Source organism: Arachis ipaensis, chromosome B2 (assembly GCF_059453495.1).
Source record: "Arachis ipaensis isolate K30076 ecotype BB chromosome B2, ASM5945349v1, whole genome shotgun sequence".
Taxonomy (NCBI): domain Eukaryota; kingdom Viridiplantae; phylum Streptophyta; class Magnoliopsida; order Fabales; family Fabaceae; genus Arachis; species Arachis ipaensis.
The window spans coordinates 26,097,641-26,116,089 of NC_142437.1; the positions used below are offsets into that span (position 1 = coordinate 26,097,641).

Below are 18,449 nucleotides of genomic sequence, written 5' to 3' on the forward strand. Positions count from 1 at the left end.
TTTTTCAAAATTCCTTTTTAATTAACTATTTGTTTTAAATTTTAATTTGATTTAATTTTATTTTTCTGTTTAAATTTTCGAATTCTAACTTTAATTTTTAAATTAAAAACAAAAATATTTTTCTTTTATTTTATTTTCAAATTCTTCCATCTCTCATCTCCTTCTATGTATTTATTTATCTACGAACACTTCTCTTCTACTCATAATTCAAACCCCATCTTCTTCTCTGTGTTCGAATTTTTCTCTTCTCTTCCTTCTATTCTTCTTTTCTTATACTCATATAAGGAATCTCTATACTGTGACATAGAGGATTTCATATTTTCTTTTCTGTTCTCTTCTTTTTCATATGAGCAGGAACAAGGATAAGAACATTCTTGTTGAAGCTGATCTTGAACCTGAAAGGACTCTGAAGAGGAAGCTAAGGGAAGCTAAATCACAACTCTCTGGAGAAAATCTGACAGAAATTTTCGAAAAAGAAGGAGACATGGCCGAACCCAACAACAATGCAAAGAAGATGCTTGGTGACTTTACTGCACCAAATTCCAACTTACATGGAAGAAGCATCTCAATCCCTGCCATTGGAGCAAACAATTTTGAGCTAAAGCCTCAATTAGTTTCTCTGATGCAACAGAATTACAAGTTTCATGGACTTCCATCAGAAGATCCTTTTCAGTTCTTAACTGAATTTTTGCAAATCTGTGATACTGTTAAGACCAATGGAGTTGATCCCGAGGTCTACAGGCTTATGCTTTTTCCGTTTGCTGTAAGAGACAAAGCTAGAATATGGTTGGACTCTTGACCTAAAGATAGCCTGAACTCTTGGGATAAGCTGGTCACGGCTTTTTTAGCCAAGTTATTTCCTCCTCAAAAGCTTAGCAAGCTTAGAGTGGATGTTCAAACCTTCAAATAGGAAGAAGGTGAATCCCTCTATGAAGCTTGGGAGAGATACAAGCAACTGACCAAAAAGTGTCCTTCTGACATGCTTTCAGAATGGACCATCCTGGATATATTCTATGATGGTCTGTCTGAATTATCAAAGATGTCATTGGACCATTCTGTAGGTGGATCCATTCACCTAAAGAAAATTCCTGCAGAAGCTTAGGAACTCATTGACATGGTTACAAATAACCAATTCATGTATACTTCTAAAAAGAATCCTGTGAGTAATGGGACGCCTCAGAGGAAGGGAGTTCTTGAAATTGATACTCTGAATGCCATATTGGCTCAGAACAAAATATTGACTCTGCAAGTCAATATGATTTCTCAGAGTCTGAATGGATTGCAAGCTGCATCCAACAGTACTAAAGAAGCATCTTCTGAAGAAGAAGCTTATGATCCTGATGCAATAGCAGAAATAAATTACATGGGAGAACCCTATGGAAATACCTATAATCCCTCATGGAGAAATCATCCAAATTTCTCATGGAAGGATCAACCAAAGCCTCAACAAGGCTTTAATAATGGTGGAAGAAACAAGTTTAGCAATAGCAAGCCTTTTCCATCATCCACTCAGCAACAGACAGAGAATTCTGAGCAGAATCCATCTAGCTTAGCAAATATAGTCTCTGATCTATTTAAGGCCACTTTAAGTTTCATGAATGAAACAAGGTCCTCCATTAGAAATTTGGAGGCACAAGTGGGCCAGCTGAGTAAAAGAGTCACTGAAACTCCTCCTAGTACTCTCCCAAGTAATACAGAAGAGAATCCAAAAAGAGAGTGCAAGGCCATAACCTTACTTGGTGTGGCCGAACCCAGAGAGGAGGAGAAGGACGTGAATCCTAGTGAGGAAGACCTCCTGGGACGTTCACTGACCAATAAGGAGTTTCCCTTTGAGGAACCACAAGAATCTGAGGCTCATCTAAAGACCATAGAGATTCCATTGAACCTCCTTTTACCATTCATGAGCTCTGATGACTATTCTTCCTCTGAAGATGATGAAGACATCATTGAAGAGCAGGTTGCTAAATATCTAGGAGCCATCATGAAGTTGAATGCCAGTTTATTTGGTAATGATACTTGGGAGGATGAACCCCCTTGTTCACCAATGAACTCAGTGCATTGATAAGGCAGACATTGCCTCAGAAGAAACTGGATCTCGGAAAGTTCTTCATACCTTGTACCATGGGAATCATGACCTTTGAGAAGGCTCTGTGTGACCTTGGGTCAGGGATAAACCTCATGCCACTATCTGTAATGGAGAAACTGGGAATCTTTGAGGTACAAGCTGCAAGAATCTCACTAGAGATGGCAGACAAATCAATGAAACAGGCTTATGGATTAGTAGAGGACTTGTTAGTAAAGGTTGAAGGCCTTTACATCCCTGCTGATTTCATAATCCTAGACACTGGGAAGGATGAGGATGAATCCATCATCCTTGGAAGACCCTTCCTAGCCACAGCAAAAGCTGTGATTGATGTGGACAGAGGAGAGTTGGTCCTTCAACTGAATGAGGACTACCTTGTATTTAAGACTCAAGGTTCTCCTTCTGTAACCATGGAGAGGAAGCATGAAAAGCTTCTCTCACTGCAGAGTCAACCAAAGCCCCACAGTCAAACTCTAAGTTTGGTGTTGGGAGGTCCCAACAATGCTCTGAACATCTGTGAGGCTCCATGAGATCCCACTGTCAAGCTATTGACATTAAAGAAGCGCTTGTTGGGAGGCAACCCAATGTTATTTAATGATATCTATTTGTTTTCCATTGCTATTTTATGTTTTCTTTAGGTTGATGATCATGTGAAGTCACAAAAACTACTGAAAAATAAAAAACAGAATGAAAAATAACATTAAAAATAGCTCACCCTGGAGGAAGAGCTTACTGGCATTTAAACGCCAGTAAGAAGCATCAAACTGGCGTTTAACGCCAGAAAGAAGCATTAAGCTGGCGTTAAACGCCAGAAACAAGCAGCAAGCTGGCGTTTAACGCCAGACATGCATTCTAAGGGCGTTTTGCACGCCTAATTGGAGTAGGGATGCTAAGTCCTTGACCCCTCAGGATTTGTGGACCCCACAAGATCCCCACCTACCCCACCTTTTCCTCTCTCTTCTTCACACCTTTTCATACCTCTCTTCCCCAAATACCCTTAACCACTCACATCCATCCACTCTTCCCCATAAACCCCTCCTACCTCCGACATTCAAATTCTTTTCCCTCCCAAACCCAACCCTAATGGCCGAAACCAACCCTTCCCCCCACCCCTATATAAACCCCTTAACACTACTCCATTTTCACACATTACAACCACCATTCCTCCCCCTTGGCCGAATACACCTTCTCCCTCCATCTCCTCTATTTTCTTCTTTTTATACTACTTCCTTTCTTCTTTTGCTCGAGGACGAGCAAACCTTTTAAGTTTGGTGTGGTAAAAGCATTTCTTTTTGTTTTTCCATAACCATTAATGGCACCTAAGGCCAGAGAAACCTAAAGAAAGAAGAAAGGGAAGGCAATTGCTTCCACCTCTAAGCCATGGGAGATGGAGAGATTCATCTCAAAGGTCCATCAAGACCACTTCTATGAAGTTGTGGCCAAGAAGAAGGTGATCCCTGAGGTCCTTTTTAAGCTCAAAAAGAGCGAATATCCGGAGATCCGACAAGAGATTAGAAGAAGAGGATGGGAAGTTCTCTCTAATCCTATTCAACAAGTCGGGATCTTAATGGTTCAAAAGTTCTATGCAAACGCATGGATCACTAGGAACCATGATGAAAGTGTAAACCCAAACCCAAAGAACTGGCTTACCATGGTTCGGGGGAAATACTTAGATTTCAGTCCGAAAAATATAAGGTTGGCGTTCAACTTGCCAATGATGCAAGAAAATGCACGCCCCTACACTAGAAGGGTCAACTTTGATCAAAGATTAGACCAAGTCTTCATGGACATATGTATGGAAGGAGCTCAATGGAAAGTTGACTCAAGAGGCAAGCCGGTTCAATTGAGAAGACCGGACCTTAAGCCTGTAGCTAGAGGATGGTTGGAGTTCATTCAACGCTCAATTATTTCTACTAGCAACCGGTCTGAAGTTACTATAGACCGGGCCATCATGATCCATAGTATCATGATTGGGGAGGAAGTGGAAGTTCATGAGATTATACCTCAAAGACTCTACAAGGTGGCTGACAAGTCCTCCACTTTGGCAAGGTTATCCTTTCCTCACCTCATTTGACACCTCTGCAATTCGGCTGGAATTGACATAGAGGGAGACATCCTCATTGAAGAGGACAAGCCCATCACTAAGAAAAGGATGGAGCAAACAAGAGATCATGGACATCAACAAGAGCATGAGAAAATTCCTCACCATGAAATTCCTGAGATGCCTCAAGGGATGCACTTTCCTCCACAAAACTATTGGGAGCAAATCAATACCTCCCTAGGAGAATTAAGTTCCAACATGGGACAACTAAGGATGGAACACCAAGAGCATTCCATCATTCTCCATGAGATTAGAGAAGATCAAAGAGCTATGAGGGAGCAGCAACAAAGACAAGGAAGAGACATAGAGGAGCTCAAGAGCACCATTGGTTCTTCAAGAAGAGGAAGACGCCACCCTCACTGAGGTGGACCCGTTCCTTAATCTCCTTGTTCTTATTTTCCTGTTTTTCATTTACTATGATTTATGTTTATGTTTGTGTCTTATTACATGATCATTAGTATTTAAGTGTCTATGTCTTAAAGCTATGAATGTCCTATGAATCCATCACCTCTCTTAAATGAAAAATGCTTTAATTATAAAAGAACAAGAAGTACATGAATTTTGAATTCATCCTTGAAATTAGTTTAATTATTTTGATATGGTGACAATACTTTTTGTTTTCTGAATGAATGCTTGAACAGTGCATATGTCTTTTGATATTGTTGTTTATGAATGTTAAATATGTTGGCTCTTGAAAGAATGATGAAAAGGAGAAATGTTATTGATAATTTGAAAAATCATAAAATTGATTCTTGAAGCAAGAAAAAGCAGTGAAAACAAAAGCTTGCGAAAAAAAAAGAAAGGAAAAAGTGGCGAAAATAAAAGAAAATAAAAAGAAAGAAAAAAAATCAAGTAGAAAAAGCCAAGAGCTCTTTAAACCAAAAGGCAAGAGCAAAAAGCCAATAGCCCTTAAAACCAAAAGGCAAGGGTAAAAAGGATCCAAGGCTTTGAGCATTAATGGAGAGGAGGGCTTAAAGGAATAAAATCCTGGCCTAAGCGGCTAAACCAAGCTGTCCCTAACCATGTGCTTCTGGCGTGAAGGTGTCAAGTGAAAACTTGAGACTGAGCGGTTAAAGTCGAGGTCCAAAGCAAAAAGAAGAGTGTGCTTAAGAACCCTGGACACCTCTAATTGGGGACTCTAGCAAAGCTGAGTCACAATCTAAAAAGGTTCACCCAATTATGTGTCTGTGGCATTTATGTATCCAGTGGTAATACTGGAAAACAAAGTGCTTAGGGCCACGGCCAAGACTCATAAAGTAGCTGTGTTCAAGAATCAACATACTGAACTAGGAGAATCAATAACACTATCTGAATTCTGAGTTCCCATAGATGCCAATCATTCTGAACTTCAAAGGATAAAGTGAGATGCCAAAACTGTTCAGAGGCAAAAAGCTACTAGTCCCGCTCATTTAGTTCGAGCTAAGTTTCATTGATATTTTGGAGTTTATAGTATATTCTCTTCTTTTTATCCTATTTGATTTTCAGTTGCTTGGGGACAAGCAACAATTTAAGTTTGGTGTTGTGACGAGCGGATAATTTATACGCTTTTTGGCATTGTTTTTAGATAGTTTTTAGTATGAGTTAGTTAGTTTTTAGTATATTTTTATTATTTTTTAAATAAAAATCACATTTCTGGACTTTACTATGAGTTTGTGTATTTTTCTGTGATTTCAGGTAATTTATGGCTGAAATTGAGGGACTTGAGCAAAAATCAGATTCAGAGGCTGAAGAAGGACTGCAGATGCTGTTGGATTCTGATCACCTTGCACTCAAAGTGGATTTTCTGGAGCTACAGGAGTTCAAATGGCACGCTTTTAATTGCGTTGGAAAGTAGACATCCAGGGCTTTCCAGCAATATATAATAGTTTATACTTTTCTCGGGTTTAGATGATGCAAACTGGCGTTCAACGCCAACTCTCTGCCATATTCTGGAGTTAAACGCCAGAAACAGGTTGCAAGTCAGAGTTAAACGCCAGAAACAGGCTACAACCTGGCGTTTAACTCCAAAAAGAGTCTCTACACATGAAAGCTCAATGCTCAACCCAAGCAGACACCAAGTGGGCCCGGAAGTAGATTTCTACATCATTTACTTATCTCTGTAAACCTTAGTAACTATTTTAGTATAAATAGAACTTTTTACTATTGTTTTTAAAGCTTGGAATCTTTGGACGTTTAGTCCCTAGACCTCCATGGGAGGCTGGCCACTCGGCCATGTCTACCCTATTTTCACTTATGTGTTTTCAACGGTAGAGTTTCTACACACCATAGATTAGGGTGTGGAGCTCTGCTGTTCCTCATGAATTAATGCAAAGTAATATTGTTTTTCTATTCAACTCAAGCCTGTTTCTTCTTTAAGATATTCATTCGCACACAAGAACATGATGAATGTGATGATTATGTGACGCTCATCATCATTCTCACCTATGAACGCGTGCCTGACAACCACTTCTGTTCTACATGCAAACAAGCTTGAATATGTATCTCTTAGCCTCCTGATCGTGAGATCAGAGTCTTCGTGGTATAGGCTAGAATTATTGGCGGCCATTCTTGAGATCCGGAAAGTCTAAACCTTGTCTGTGGTATTCCAAGTAGGATCTGGGAAGGGATGGCTGTGACGAGCTTCAAACTCGCGAGTGCTGGGCGTAGTGATAGACCCAAAAGGATTACTGAATCCTATTTCAGTATGATCGAGAACCGACAGATGATTAGCCGTGTGGTGACAGCGCATTTGGACCATTTTCACTGAGAGGACGGGATGTAGCCATTGACAACGGTGATGCCCAACATACAGCTTGCCATGGAAAGGAGTATGAAGGATTGGATAAAAGTAATAGGAAAGCAGAGGTTCAGAAGGAATAAAAACATCTCCATACGCTTATCTGAAATTTTCACCAATGAATTACATAAGTATCTCTATCTTTATTTTAAGTTTTACTTATCTTTTTATTATTAAAACTTTATAACTATTTGAATCCGCCTGACTGAGATTTACAAGGTGACCATAGCTTGCTTCAAGCCGACAATCTCCGTGGGATCGACCCTTACTCACGTAAAGTTTATTACATGGACGACCCAGTGCACTTGCTGGTTAGTTGTGCAAAGTTGTGACAAAGAACTAAGATTATGAACGTGCGTATTAAGTTTTTAACGTCGTTACCAAGGAATGAGCAATCACAATTTCGTGCACCAAGAACATAGCTAGGAATTTCTTGGCGAGATCGTCAAAGCTTGTAATTGATCTCGGAGGCAAGCTGTCAAACCACTTTATTGCCGTTTTGGTCAGAGTGGTTGGGAAGGCCTTGCAACGAGTTGTGTCTGAGGCATCTGTGAGGTACATCCGGCTTCTAAAGTTGCTGAGGTAGTGGCTAAGATCGGACATACCATCATATGGGGTCATGTCATGCGCTTTGAAGTCTTTTGGGACTTTCGCTTTCATGATTTCTTTTGTGAATGAGTCTTGGTCCTTGTGAGGGCTAGTTTTACGGTCAGACCGAGTGGTTTTAGTTTTTAGGTCGGCTTCGAGTTTTAGGAGCTTGTCTTCCAGTTTCTGATGCCGTCTTGTTTCACTCCGGAGGTTTTGCTCGGCTTCTCGTTGACGGTCGGCTTCTTATTCGAGCTATTTGAGGCGATCTTGCTGTTCACGGATGGCATCTAAGATTTCTGTATTCTGAGGTTGCTTGTCTCCCTTGGGTTGGTGTGCGTCCTTTGGGGAGGTTGGTGTAGCATCCGTGTTATTGATTGGCGTTCCTTCTTCTAATCCGGAGTTATGGTCATTGGTAGGGTTGTTTGCCATGATGATGAGATGACTTCCAGGGTCCCCGGCAACGGCGTCAAAGTTCCGAGGGTTACCTGAAATTGGGAGGTCGATCTCGGACGGGTTTTAGGCCGGTTTTTAGTAGAATTGGTGTATGAGTTATACCTGGGAGCTCCAGTGTATTTATAGTAATGTTTGATGACCTTCCCTTGAGATAAGTTTGTTATCTTATCTTATCTTTTATGGGTGAGGTCATTATCTTTTGGCCAGCCACCCTTCTTTCTTGGGCCTTTTTGGGCCTTCTTGGAGCTCCTGTAGCAGTTCGTCCGAGCTCTTTACAGATAGGTCGGTGGTCGACCAACCTTTGAAGAGGTCGGCCGGTTTGTTTTAGTCCAACCCGGACCTTATAGCTCGGTTCAGGGTATGAACAATACCTTTATAGGAGAAGTGAGATAGGTCGGTTACATTTCTATTGGTCTCCTAAATTGAAGAGTAATGATTAGGTTTTGACGTTATGTTGGATGTTTTGATTTCAGGACATAATCCGTTGAGCCTGGTTGTAACGTAAGATACCGATCTATAACGTAACTTGTCGAGTTATAACGTATCTTGCCGAGTTATAATGTATCTTGTCGAGTTATGATTGGTAATGCCGAGTTATGATGTTGGATTTGTAACGGCCAGATCAATATCTTTTATAATTTTTCTTATGATAGTATTAATCAAAAAGCATTTGAGAATAATAATGCATCTGCGATAATAATTTTATATTTGGATTTTTTTTATTATTTGAATTTTGAGTTTGTATTTAGATAAAATTATAACACTTTAATAGATATAGTACTTTTAATTTAGATGACATTTTAAGAGTAACTCTAATGAGATATTTTTTTGGTATCATTTTTCGATATCTACAGTATTTGAAATGAAAATAATATTAGTAAAAAAAGATCATATCATTTTAAAAAAAGATCAATTAATTAGTGTCATTTGTATAACACATTAAATGAACATTTGAACATTATTATTGTAGAGGAGAGACAAAAGTTTAATCAAATGAAATAACATGTATCAAATTCTAATATTTGATATGTGGTGATAAACTTTCATTAGGTGTCATGGTTAATAAATGAAAGTGACATGTGTAACGATTATATATTTATATATATGCATGCAAGTCACATTTCATTTCTTTCTTTTGTCCCCTTAAAGGGCTCTGGCCAAAGAGAATAGAACTTAAGTAATGAATATAATTAATGGTGACTTAGTGGATAGATGTCAAGTTCTGAAACTGCTAAGTCAATGGTTCAAGTTATAAATATTTTAAACGAGTAATTATGAAAATCGAATATATTAAAACACAAGTAATAATATATATGGGGTTAAATATATGAGTTATTAATATAAATGACATTAGTAACTTAAGGATGAAAGATACTTAATGAAGCATTAGCAACTCTAATCTCATCAAAAAATACCGATAATTACTTATATCGATAAATATCAGACTTGATAATAATAATATTATTATTATCTAGGCTCTATTATAATTATAGTTTAACGACTCACAATTTTAAAAATATAAATATAAGTAAGTTATAATTCATTTTATAAATTGGAGTTCCTTATTTTAGAAATTATTTTATAATAAGTAATTAAATTAATTTTATAACTATTTGAATTCAATTAAATTCATATTCTTATATATATTTTTATTATGATAAAATATTTTACATAATTAAAACTATAATTTATTAATTTATAAATAATAAAAATTATATAAATATATTTTAATTTAAGAAATTTATATTTTTAATTTAAAAACAAAGTTTAGTTAATATTATTATCGAGTTCGATATCCGCCGATATGAGTAAATATCGATACTCCTCAGTAAACGTAACTTTGCTAATGTTTCACCATATATATTTTATTGTTATGTTGGTAATGTCATTTATATTAGTAACTCATATATATTATTACTTGTGTTTTAATATATCCAGTTTTTATAATTATCTGCTTAAGATATTTATAACTTGAATCGCTGATTTAGCAGCTCAGAAACATGACACGTGTCTCCTAATGTGACACATGCCCTTATAACACACATAATCACATTTAATCTCATCCTTCCCTTCATTTTGACCGAAGCCAAGAAAGGAAAAGAGAGAAAGCACGAGAAACTCCATGGAAGCCACAAACGTTCGGCGTTCAATTTCTTGATATCAGTAACTCCAATAAAAAATTTAATTCGATAAAAGTGTTCGTATTTTCTTCCTCTTCACGTTGGCGTTACTTTTGTTCAGTAGAAGTTGACGATGACATAGTGGTGCGCAGAAATCGTGACGGTTCCATTCCTTGGTAACGGCGCTAAAAACTCAATACGCACGTTCATGATCTTAGTTCTTTGTCACAACTTCGCACAACTAACCAGCAAGTGCACTAGGTCGTCCAAGTAATAAACCTTACGTGAGTAAGGGTCGATCCCACAAAGATTGTCGGCTTGAAGCAAGCTATGGTCACCTTGTAAATCTCAGTCAGGCAGATTCAATTGATTATGGAGATTTAGTAATTAAAAGACAAATAAAATATAAAATAAAGATAGTGATACTTATGTAATTCATTGGTGAGAATTTCATATAAGCATATAGAGATGCGTTCGTTCCTCCTGAACCTCTGCTTTCCTATTGTCTTTATCCAATCATTCATACTCCTTTCTATGGCAAGCTGTATGTTAGGCATCACCGTTGTCAATGGCTACATCTTGTCCTCTCAGTGAAAATCCAATGCACTGTCACTACATGGCTAATTATCTGTCGGTTCTCGATCATACTGGAATAGGATCCATTGATCCTTTTGCATCTGTCACTACGCCCAGCACTCGTGAGTTTGAAGCTCGTCGCAGCCATCCCTTCCCAGATCCTACTTGGAATACCACAGACAAGTTTTAGACTTTCCGGATCTCAAGAATGACCGTCTATGGATTCTAACTTATACCACGAAGATTCTAATTAAGGAATCCCAGAGATACTCATTCAATCTATGGTAGAACGAAAGTGGTTGTCAGGCACGCGTTCATAGGTTGGGAATGATGATGACTGTCACGATCATCACATTCATATTGAAGTGTGAATGAATATCTTAGAATCAGAATAAGCTTGAATTGAATAGAAAAATGATAGTACTTTGTATTAATTCATGAGGAACAGCAGAGCTCCACACCTTAATCTATGGTGTGTAGAAACTCTACCGTTGAAAATACACAAGAACAAGGTCCAGGCATGGCCGAATGGCCAGCCTCCCAAGGAGGGTTCAATCATCAAAACATGATCAAAAGATGTAAATACAATAGTAAAAAGTCCTATTTATGCTAAACTAGTTTCTAGGGTTTACAGAAATGAGTAAATGATGCAGAAATCTACTTCTGGGGCCCACTTGGTGTGTGCTTGGGCTGAGCATTGAGTTTTACACGTGTAGAGGCTTCTCTTGGAGTTGAATGCCAGTTTGTAACCTGTTTCTGGCGTTTAACTCCACTTTGCAACCTGTTTCTGGCGTTTAACTCCAGAATGCAACATGAAACTGGCGTTGAACGCCAGTTTGCGTCGTCTAACTCAGGCAAAGTATGGACTGTTATATATTGATGGAAAGCCCTGGATGTCTACTTTCCAACGCAATTGAGAGTGCGCATTTGGAGTTTTGTAGCTCCAGAAAATCCACTTTGAGTGCAGGGATGTCAGAATCCAACAGCATCTGCAGTCCTTCTTCAACCTCTGAATATGATTTTTGCTCAAGTCCCTCAATTTCAGCCAGAAAATACCTGAAATCACAGAAAAACACACAAGCTCATAGTAAAGTCCAGAAATGTGATTTTTATTTAAAAACTAATAAAAATATGATAAAAACTAACTGAATTATACTGAAAACTATGTAAAAACAATGCCAAAAAGCGTATAAATTATCCGCTCATCACAACACCAAACGTAAATTGTTGCTTGTCCCCAAGCAACTGAAAATCAAATAGGATAAAAAGAAGAGAATATACTATAAATTCCAAAATATCAATGAAACTTAGCTCCAATCAGATGAGCGGGACTTGTAGCTTTTTGCCTCTTGAATAGTTTTGGCATCTCACTTTATCCATTGAAGTTCAGAATGATTGGCATCTATAGGAACTCAGAGTTCAGATAGTGTTATTGATTCTCCTAGTTCAGTATGTTGATTCTTGAACACAGCTACTTTATGAGTCTTGGCCGTGGCCCTAAGCACTTTGTTTTCCAGTATTACCACCGGATACATAAATGCCACAGACACATAATTGGGTGAACCTTTTCAGATTGTGACTCAGCTTTGCTAAAGTCCCCAATTAGAGGTGTCCAGGGTTCTTAAGCACACTCTATTTTTTTATTTGGACCTTGACTTTAACCGCTCAGTCTCAAGCTTTCACTTGACACCTTCACGCCACAAGCACATGGTTAGGGACAGCTTGGTTTAGCCGCTTAGGCCAGGATTTTATTCCTTTAGGCCCTCCTATCCACTGATGCTCAAAGCCTTGGATCCTTTTTATTTACCCTTGCCTTTTGGTTTTAAGGGCTATTGGCTTTTTCTGCTTGCTTTTTCTTTTTCTTTCTTTTTTTTTCGCTATTTTTTTTTTCTGCAAGCTTTTGTATTCACTGCTTTTTCTTGCTTCAAGAATCATTTTTATGATTTTTCAGATTATCAAATAACATTTCTCCTTTTCATCATTCTTTCAACATATTTAACATTCATAAACATCAACTTCAAAAGACATATGCACTGCTCAAGCATTCATTCAGAAAACAAAAAAGTATTGTCACCATATCAAAATAATTAAACTAGTTTCAAGGATGAATTCGAAACCCTGTACTTCTTGTTCTTTTGTTTTTAAAACAGTTTTCATTTAAGAGAGGTGATGGAGTCATAGGACATTCATAGCTTTAAGACATAGACACTTAAACACTAATGATCATCTAGTAAAGACACAAACATAATTAAACATGAAGCATGGAAACCGAAAACAGAAAATAAATAGACAAGGAGATTAAGGAATGAGTCCACCTTAGTGAGGGTGGCGTCTTTCTTTTCTTGAAGAACCAATGGTGCTTTTGAGCTCCTCTATGTCTCTTTCTTGTCTTTGTTGCTCCTCCCTCATAGCTCTTTGATCTTCTCTAATTTCATGGAGGATGATGGAATGCTCTTGGTGCTCCACCCTTAGTTGTCCCATGTTGGAACTTAATTTTCCTAGGGAAGTGTTGATTTGCTTCCAATAGTTTTGTGGAGAAAAATGCATCCCCTGAGGCATCTCAGGGATTTCATGATGAGGAATTTCCTCATGCTCTTGTTGGGGTCCATAAGTAGGCTCTCTTGTTTGCTCCATCCTTTTCTTAGTGATGGGCTTGTCCTCTTCAATGAGGATGTCTCCCTCTATGTCAATTTCAGCCGAATTGCAGAGGTGGCATATGAGGTGAGGAAAGGCTAACCTTGCCCAAGTGGAGGACTTGTTAGCCACCTTGTAAAGTTCTTGAGGTATAATCTCATGAACTTCCACCTCCTCTCCAATCATGATACTATGGATCATGATGGCCCGGTCTATAGTAACTTCAGACCGGTTACTAGTAGGAATGATTGAGCGTTGAATGAACTCTAGCCATCCCTTAGCCACTGGTTTGAGGTCATGCCTTCTTAATTGAACCGGCTTGCCTCTTGAGTCAATTTTCTATTGAGCTCCTTCCTCACATATGTCTATGAGGACTTGGTCCAACCTTTGATTAAAGTTAACCCTTCTTGTGTAGGGGCGTGCGTTCTCTTCCATCATTGGCAAGTTGAACGCCAGCCTTACATTTTCTGGACTGAAGTCTAGGTATTTCCCCCGAACCATGGTAAGCCAATGCTTTGGATTCGGGTTCACACTTTGATCATGGTTCCTAGTGATCCATGCGTTTGCATAGAACTCTTGAACGATTAGGATCCAGACTTGTTGAATGGGGTTGGTGAGAACTTCCCAACCTCTTCTTCGAATCTCATGTCGGATCTCCGGATACTCATTCTTTTTGAGCTTGAAATGAACCTCAGGGATCACTTTCTTCTTGGCCACAACTTCATAGAAGTGGTCTTGATGGACCTTTGAGATGAATCTCTCCATCTCCCATGACTCAGAGGTGAAAGCAATTGCCTTCCCTTTCCTCTTTCTAGAGATTTCTCTGGCCTTAGGTGCCATAAATGGTTATGGAAAAACAAAGAGCTATGCTTTTACCACACCAAACTTAAAATGTTTGCTCGTCCCCGAGCAAAAGAAGAAAGAAAGTAGTAGAAGAAGAAGAAGAATGGAGGAGATGGGGGAAGAAGATGTATTCGGCCAAGGAGAAGAAGAGAGGGTTGTGTTGGGTGAAAATGAAGAAGGAGTGAGGAGTTTATATAGGAGTGAGGGGGTGTAGGGTTCGGCCATTAGGGTTGGGTTTGGGAGGGAAATTAGTTTGAATTTTGAAGGTAGCTGGGGTTTATGGGGAAGAGAGGATGGATGTGAGTGGTGAAGAGGTGACGGGAAAGAGTGATTGAGGTGATTGGTAAAGGGTATTTGGGGAAGAGAGTTATGAAAAGGTGTGAAGAGGAGAGAAGAAAAAGTGGGGATCCTGTGGGGTCCACATATCCTGAGGGAATCCTGTGGGGTCCACAGATCAAGTGGGGTCAAGGACTTAACATCCCTGCTCCAATTAGGCGTGTAAAACGCCCTTGCTGTGCAATCCTGGCATTTAACGCCAGACTGCTGCCTGTTTCTGGCATTAAATGCCCAAATGTAGCGTGTTTCTGGCATTTAACGCCAGGCAGATGCTTGTTTCTGGCGTTAAACGCCAGCTTGGTGCCTGTTTCTGGCGTTAAACGCCAGACAGATGCTTGTTTCTAGCGTTTAAATGCCAGACTACTCTCCTCCAGGGTGTGCTATTTTCAATGCTGTTTTTCATTCTATTTTTTATTTTTCAGTAGTTTTTGTGACTTCACATGATCATCAACCTAATAAAACACGAAATAACAAAAAGAAAATAAAATAGATATGATTAAATAACATCGGGTTGCCTCCCAACAAGCGCTTCTTTAATGTCAATAGCTTGATAGTGAGCTCTCATGGAGCCTCACAGATAATCAGAGCAAGGTTGGAACCTCCCAACACCAAACTTAGAGTTTGAATGAGGGGGTTCAACACCAAACTTAGTGTTTGGTTGTGGCCTCCCAACACCAAACTTAGAGTTTGACTGTGGGGGCTTTGGTTGACTCTGCAGTGAGAGAAGCTTTTCATGCGTCCTCTCCATGGTTACAGAAGGAGATCCTTGAGTTTTAAACACAAGGTTATCCTCATTCAGTTGAAGGACCAACTCTCCTCTATCCACATCAATCACAGCTCTTGCTGTGGCTAGGAAGGGTCTTCCAAGGATGATGGATTCATCCTCATCCTTCCCAGTGTCTAGGATTATGAAATCAATAGGGATGTAAAGGCCTTCAACCTTTACTAACACGTCCTCTACTTGTCCATAAGCCTGTTTTCTTAAGTTGTCTGCCATCTCTAATGAGATTCTGGCAGCTTGCACCTCAAAGATTCCAAGTTTCTCCATTACAGAGAGTGGCATTAAGTTTATTCCTGACCCCAGGTCACACAGAGCCTTCTCAAAGGTCATGGTGCCTATGGTACAGGGTATTAAGAATTTACCAGGATCCTGTTTTTTTTGAGGTAATTTCTGCCTATCCAATGCATTTAGTTCATTGGTGAGCAAGGGAGGTTCATCTTCCCAAGTCTCATTACCAAATAATTTGGCATTCAGCTTCATGATTGCATGAAGGTATTTAGTAACTTGCTCTTCAGTAATGTCTTCATCCTCTTCAAAGGAAGAATACTCATCAGAGCTCATGAAGGGCAGAAGGAGGTTCAATGGAATCTCTATAGTCTCTAGATGAGCCTCAGATTCCTTTGGTTCCTCAAAGGGATACTCCTTATTGGTCACTGGACGTCCCAGGAGGTCTTCCTCACTAGGATTTACGTCCTCCTCTTCCCTTGTAGGTTCGGCCATGATGGTCAAATCAATGGCCTTGCACTCTCTCTTTGGATTCTCTTCTGTATTGCTTGGGAGAGTACTAGGAGGAGTTTCAGTGACTCTTTTACTCAGCTGGCCCACTTGTGCCTCCAAATTTCTAATGGAGGACCTTGTTTCATTCATGAAACTTACAGTGGCATTAGATAGATCAGAGACTATATTTGCTAAGCTAGATGGATTCTGCTCAGAATTCTCTGTCTGTTGCTGAGTGGATGATGGAAAAGGTTTGCTATTGCTAAACCTGTTTCTTCCACCATTATTAAAGCCTTATTAAGGCTTTGTTGATCCTTCCATGAGAAATTTGGATGATTTCTCCATGAGGTATTATATGTGTTTCCATGGGTTCACCCATATAATTCACCTCTGCTATTGCAGGGTTTTCAGGATCATAAGCTTCTTCTTCAGAAGATGCCTCTTTAGTATTGTTGGATGATTCCTTCAATCCATTCAGACTCTGAGATATCATATTAACTTACTGAGTCAATATTTTATTCTGAGCTAATATGGCATTCAGAGTATCAATTTCAAGAACTCCCTTCCTCTGAGGTGTCCCATTACTCACAGGATTCCTTTCAGAAGTGTACATGAACTGGTTATTTGCAACCATGTCAATGAGTTCTTGAGCTTCTGCAGGCATTTTCTTTAGGTGAATGGATCCACGTGCAGAATAGTCCAATGACATCTTTGATAGTTCAGACAGACCATCATAGAATATATACAGGATGGTCCATTCTGAAAGCATGTCAGAAGGACACTTTTTGGTCAGTTCCTTGTATCTCTCCCAAGCTTCATAGAAGGATTCACCTTCTCTTTGTCTAAAGGTTTGAACATCCACTCTAAGCTTGCTAAGCTTTTGAGGAGGAAAGAAATTGGCTAAGAAAGCCGTGACCAGCTTATCCCAAGAGTTTAGGCTATCTTTAGGTTGAGAGTCCAACCATACTCTAGCTCTGTCTCTTACAGCAAATGGGAAAAGCATAAGCCTGTAGACCTCGGGATCAACCCCATTGGTCTTAACAGTATCACAGATCTTCGGATGGAAGTCCATAAAACTTGCAATTGTGTTGCATCAGAGAAACTAGTTGAGGTTTCAGCTCAAAATTGTTTGCTCCAATGGCAGGGATTGAGATGCTTCTTCCATGTAAATTGCAATTAGGTGCAGTAAAGTCACCAAGCATCTTCCTTGCATTGTTATTATTTTTGGCCACGTCTCCTTCTTTTTCAAAAATTTCTGTCAGATTTTCTCCAGAGAGTTGTGCTTTAGCTTCCCTTAGCTTCCTCTTCAGAGTCCTTTCAGGTTCAGGATCAACCTCAACAAGAATGTTCTTATCCTTGTTCCTGCTCATATGAAAAAGAAGAAAACAAAAAAGAAAATATGGAATCCTCTATGTCACAGTATAGAGATTCCTTTGTGTGAGTAGAAGAAGAAAAGAAATTTGAACACAGAAGGATGGAGAGGGTTTGAATTTTTAAGAAAAAGAGGAGTGTTAGTAGATAAATAAAATAATTAGAAGGAGATGACAGAAAAGAATTTTCGAAAATTAAATAAATTAAAATAAAAATACTTTTGTTTTTTAAATTGAATTTAAAATAAAAAATAAAAATTAAAGTTCGAAAATTGAGAAAGGAAAATTGAATCAAATTAAATTAAATTTAAAATAATTAGTTAATTTAAAAAGGAATTTTGAAAAAGAGGGAAGGGATTTTCGAAAATTAGAGAGAGAGAGTTAGTTAGGTAGTTTTGAAAAAGATATGATTGAAATAGTAAACTTTTAAAATCAAACAAAAAGTCAAGTAGTTAATTGAAAAAGATTTGAAAATCAATTTTTGAAAGGATAAGAAGTTAGAAAAGAAGTTGGAAAAGATTTTGAAATTGATTTTGAAAAAGATGTGATTCACATTTATTTTGAAAAAGATTTGAAAAAGAAATTTAAAAAGATTTGATTTTTGAAATCAAAGTTGATTACTTGACTAACAAGAAACTAAAAAGATATGATTCTAGAGTTTAAAGATTGAACCTTTCTTATTAGGCAAGTAACAAATTTAAAAATTTTGAATCAATCACATTAATTGTTAGCATTAATTTCGAAAATATAAAAATAAGAAAAAGATTTTGAAAATAATTTTGAAAGTTTCGAAATTTATAAAAGAAAAATGAAAAAGATTTGATTTTTGGAAAAGATTTGAAAAAGATAGAATTTTTAAATTGAAAATTTGATTTGACTCATAAGAAACAACTAGATTTTAAAAAGTTTGAAAAAGCCAACTCAAATTTTCGAAATTTATGAGTGAAATAAGAGAAAGATAATTTTCTTATTTTTGAATTTTAATGATGAGAGAGAAAAACATCAAAAAGACTCAATGCATGAAAATTTTGGATCAAAACAAATGATGCATGCAAGAACACTATGAATGTC

General features: G+C 38.2%; 2 non-coding genes across 2 annotated transcripts; one reads left to right on the forward strand and one right to left on the reverse strand.

Annotated features, from left to right (window-relative positions):
- Window positions 1-877: 877 nt before the first annotated feature.
- Window positions 878-985, reverse strand: LOC148573367 (small nucleolar RNA R71). The gene has a single exon (XR_015906076.1). It is a non-coding gene; the product is annotated as a small nucleolar RNA R71 (small nucleolar RNA).
- A 15,786-nt stretch (window positions 986-16,771) lies between these two features.
- LOC148573368 (small nucleolar RNA R71) lies at window positions 16,772-16,879 on the forward strand. Its single transcript, XR_015906787.1, has one exon. It is a non-coding gene; the product is annotated as a small nucleolar RNA R71 (small nucleolar RNA).
- Window positions 16,880-18,449: the final 1,570 nt, after the last annotated feature.